This window comes from Heterocephalus glaber, unplaced genomic scaffold (genome assembly GCF_053883595.1).
Source record: "Heterocephalus glaber isolate CG9 unplaced genomic scaffold, H.glaber_assembly_v1.0 deba00001509, whole genome shotgun sequence".
NCBI lineage: Eukaryota > Metazoa > Chordata > Mammalia > Rodentia > Bathyergidae > Heterocephalus > Heterocephalus glaber.
In genome coordinates, this window is record NW_028258325.1 from 45,193,742 (window position 1) to 45,199,231 (window position 5,490).

Genomic DNA, 5,490 nt, shown 5'->3' on the forward strand with positions numbered 1-5,490 from the left:
GAATCAATGTTGAGTCCAAAGTTTTAGGTCTGAGCAACTGAAAGAATGTCACTGCCACTTAAGTGATGCTAATTAATTAAAGACCAAAACATTGGCTGATACTGGCAATGATCATTCTAACAAAATGTTGGTTTTCAACACTGGAAATAACTCCTTCCTGTAAGGACTTAAACATTTACAAATGCTCTCAGCAGGCTTTGAGTTATGACTTCCTGTTCAGCCACTACCCTCTGGGTGCCCCAATACCCTATGGGTCCTCTCCGGATATGAGCAGTGTACTCTTATTAAATTCCAAGCCAAAACATAAGGGATAACTTTTCCTCCAGCCTCAGACTTTCCTGTTTCCAACATACACACACACACACAAACACACACACACACACATGCACACATGCACGCATGTGCACAAACACACACCCCATCTTATTTTGATTCTTTCTTCAGGTCAGATAACTATAAAAGAACCTTCTACCCAAGACACTTGGTCCCTGCAATGCTAAGAGACTTCTCTGGAAAGATGCCATAGAAAGTCCAGCTGCATTTCAATGGAGTTCACCCAAGAACAACAAAGAAAAAACAAAGGGTGATTCCTCTAGAAGAGATCATGAATCACACAAAAAGGCCTTATTTTGCCTTAGATCAGTGGTGGCGAACCTATGGCACATGTGTGATACTGTGTTTATCTTTTAAGACAAAATATGTTAATGTATGAGTTGTCTTTTCTAAACTAAAACATCAGTTTTCAGGTTTAATTGCAGTATTGGCACTTCTCGATAAATAAGGGTTTTGAGTTGCAGTTTGGCACGTGGTCTCTAAAAGGTTTGCCATCACAGCCCTACATGGAACACCTATTTGACCACCCCTTATCACCTGGCTATAAAACTTTAGGTAAGCTTGAATAAAAAAGGAAGACTCTAAAAACCTGCACATTCAATCTCCAAAAGAGTCTGGGGATATAGTGGTAGAGCACTTGCCCAGCATATATGAGGCCCTGGGTTCAATCCCCAGTAGCAAAACTGAAAACAAAAAAAAGAAGAAAACATCCAAAGGATTTTTTCAAGTCCCACTATCTGGCCCACACAGTTCCCTGATGTATATTACACCCACATATAGGGTATCTCACTGGGGTAAGGGGCCAAGTGGGCTACCTCTCCCTTCTCCCCTCTCCCCGACCTTATCTCAAGGCTGCAAGCTCAAGTGGCCAGGGACGTTTGTCCTGTAACCCTTTCTACCCTGAATGTCCAAAATGGGACCTGCCACACAGTAGACATACACTAATACTTTTGAAAATTTACATTTTAAAGACTTTTTAACGTACATAAAAGAGCTACATTTGAGCCAATGCCAGCACCCAGGAGTAGGCTCCCAGGCCGCCATTCCACCGCTCCCAGGGCAAAGGAGGTAAGCCCCGCAGATACCAACAGCATACACACACCCACACACTGTGGAAATGAGAAGACACATAAGCAAGCCTCAAAAACAGACTTCCAGGTCACCTACACCTCATTTCTCAAAGGGAAATGAGATGGAACAATATGATACTCAACAACCTGAACTCTCTGAACTGGCAACAAAAGAGGATCTGGGAAAAATGAAATCAGAAATAATTTCTCAGATAACAGCAGAGATTGTGCCCATACTGCAAGACATGATTAATAAATCTAGAGAGGACACAGATTTAAAAAATAGAGGATCTGAGGAACATGATGGAATCCCAACATAGGAAACAAATGAAATCCATAAAACAGATTTCCAGGAGGTTAAAAACTCCATTGAAAGTCTGTGCAGCAGAATGAACCAATGTGAGGATAGAATTTCAGATATAGAAGATAAGATTGCAATCAGTGAGCAGGAAAAGAAAAATTGCTTTAAAATTGTAAGGGACCATGAGAAATCAATCCAGCAGCTGCTAGATGATGCAAAGAAGAATAACATAAGACTGATTAGAGTCAATGAAGAAACAGGAGATAGTGCAGATGACATAAAAAAAAACTGTTTGCAGAAGTGATGGCAGAAAACTTCCCAAGCAGGGGAAAAGAACTTGACATACAGATATATGAGGCACATAGGACTCCAAATAGCCTTGAACAAAAACAATCTACATGTAGGCATATAATAGTTAGGATTCCAGAAACCCAACAGAGGAACAAAATTCTACAAGCAGTGAGAGAAAAGAAACAAATCACATACAAAGGAAAGCCCATCAGAATCACAGCAGACTTCTCAATGCAAACCCTCAAGGCAGGAAGAGCTTGGAGTGATTTATTTCAAGCCCTAAAGGAAAACATCCTCCAACCCAGATTGATGTACCCTGCAAAACTATCTTTCAAAATTGATGAAGAAATAAGATACTTTCATGATAAAGAGAACCTTAGGAACTTCATGAGTACCAATCCAACACTCCAAAAAATTTTAGACAATATCCTAGGAAAAGACAATGAGGACCACAACCCCAGGATGCCTATCAGAATGGATCCATTGGGTGTGACAAATTAAATGCAAAGGGGGAGAATCCAACAAAAAGAAAAAGTCATGACAAGGCCTTTAAAACTTTAAACTTCATCTCCCTAATGAGTGTATAATTCAATCTTGTTATTTTATGGATTAGTATTTTTCTTATTCTAGTGTTGCACACCTTTCATTGTGCTGTACTGGCTATTTATTATCTTCTTGCGTCTTTTTAATTGGGTTGTCTATTAATGAGCTATAAGAGTTCTTTATATATTCTGGTCATAGGTTATATGCATTGTAAATATGGTCTGTTTAAGGACTACTTTTCATTTTAATGATGTCATTTAAAGTTCTAAATTTTGATGAAATCTGATTTATCAATTTTTTTCTTTTATACATCATGTTTTTTGTATCCTAGGAAGTTCTTGCCTACCCTAAATTCATGAACATTTTCCCTTATAATTTCTCCTTAAAGTTTTATAGTTTTAGTCTTTCATATTTAGATTCATAGATCCTTTCAAGTTATTTTTATGTTTGGAAATAAAGGGTTGAGGTTAATTTTTTATATACAGATACCAGGTGTTCTAGTGCCATTTGCTGAAAACACTATCTTTTCCTCAGCTCTTGAATTGAGTTTATATTTTATAAAATGTTAATGTTAAATAATCTTTCAAAACTCAGGGGACTACATATGTGTGGTTCTATTTCTAGATTCTCTGTTTTATTCCAATGATCTATATGTCTTTCCTTACACCAACACTGCCTTGATTACTGTAGCTTTAGAGGAAGTCTTAAAATTAGGTACTAAACATCTTCCAACACTTTTTTTTTCTTTTTCTTTTTCTTTTTCTAGGTCCTGCCTACTCCTACATAACTTTTAAATTTCAATATCCAATTCATTTATAGCAAGTATACACAGACCTGAATTTTTATATAGACTTTGGGTTTTCTAATCCTGCTAAATTCAAATACAAGTTCTAAGGGCTCCTAGAGATTTCTTATATTTTTCTCTGTAAATGATCATTTCATCTACATATAAAGATTTTGCTTCTACCTTGCCAATCCTATCCTAATTGTGTCATTTTATTGCCAGACTATTTTGGTTTAGGCCTGTGTTTCAAAGTTTAATGGACAGGTGAAGAGTAGTCATATCTACCCTTGTTCCCCACCTTAGGGAGAAAGCATTGTATCTTCTCCATTCATATAAGGCATTTTTGCTGAAAGTGTGGAGTACATGTATTTGATCTGTTGAGAAGATTCTGTTCTACTTCTAGTCTCCTGATAGCTTTTACCTTGAACAGCTGTGCAATTTAGTCCAATACTTTTTTGCAAACAAGAGACAGGATCATATGACTTTTTCCTTTCCTCCGTTAAAATGATGACTTACAGGGGTGGATCTTCCAATGCTGAACCAACACTGCCATCCCTATAATAAAACCACTCTCTACGTACTGCCAGATCTGACTTCTAATATTTTGTTTTGTTAAACAAATTTCTATCTATGTTCATACTTTTTTCTTCTATTATCTTTATCCAGTTTTAGGATTAGCACAATGTTGATTTCCTAAAATGAGGGGAGTAGTGTTCGTTTTTTTTCTGCTTTAAATGTTTGATATAATTTATCAGTTACAATGTATATGAGCCTGTTGTTGTCATATATGTAGGTTTTCAAGCTAGGAATATACTTTCTTTAATAGGTGCTATTCAAATTTTATATTTCCTCCAGAGTTAGTTTCATTAATGTCTTCCAAGGTACTTCTTAGAAGTTGTCAAATTTATTTCAAAAAAGGTTTTTGTAATATGCTTTCTATATCCTTTTAAAATCTGTAAAATCTGTTGTAATGTCTCCTAGATCTTCATATTGTAATTTAAAAATGTATAATTGATATTGTGTAATAGGAAGAAAAGGTCTAAAGGAGCAGGGGAAGTGGGAGGGGTAGGGGAAAGGAAAGAAGGGAAAAGAAAAAATATGAGAAAAGGAAAAAAATGGAAACAAAGTCTTTGCAAATAAGGAAGGGCGGAGGGGGTGAAGGGAGGGCAGGGGAAGGGGAAAAAAATAAGAACCAAGATACTCATGTAATGGTACAAGATCCCAGTGATGACTGCAACTGTATTTTATACCTAAAATGTACCAATAAACTTAATAGGAAAAAAAAGAGCTACATTTCCAGTTAGTGACAGATAATCAAATTTAAACCTGATGAGTCAAGAAATAGCACTGCCAGTACACAGCGGCAGACATCAGAAGTAGCTGACAGAGCTAACTTTGCTTCAAGGACTGGAGCTCTAGTGGGAAGGAGACTGCTGCTGAAGTGCAGTCCTTAGCTACCTATGTTTTTGTTTTTATTGGGAGGCTTTGAGGGCTTTTCTTCTTGTTTCGTTTTGTTTTGGGTGTATGGACACAGGGCTTCATTATGTACCCCAGGCCAGCCTTCAACTTTCTATCCTTCTTCCTCAGCCTCCCAAGTGCTGGCATTACAAGTGTGTGCACCACGTCGGGCTCTCCCTACTTTTTTTTGTCATGTACAATTACTCTGATGATTTCCCACTTTACGTGTTCACGTTGTACACGTTTCCAACATGCTAATACAACTATTCATTTTTGTGTCTGGCCTGCCTTCTTCATCCACACGCAGACACGTTCACATTAACAGCTGTTTGCAATCCTATGCATTTATAGTCAGCTTTTTTCACTTTTTCATTATCACAGACAGTGTGCTCGTGCTTCTCTTACCTATCTTGCCAGTGGCTCTGTGATATTCTAACGTGCTAGAGCGCCTCAATGTAGCTAAGTACACCAAAGTGGGACGGTTAGGGATGCTTCCACTTTTATCCCTGGAAACGATCCGGTGAGGACGAAATGCAGGTACCCGGTCTTGCAGGCTTCCGCTCAATCACCGGGAGGAGTCCGCGTGTCGGTTTAGCCCTAAACCAACCGCAGCAGCCCGCTAGAGCTTTGTCCGGGAGCGCGCGCGGCCGGGGGCGGGGCCTGGGTGGGGCCGGCATGTCCCCGCCCCCGAGGGCGTCCCAGACACCCGC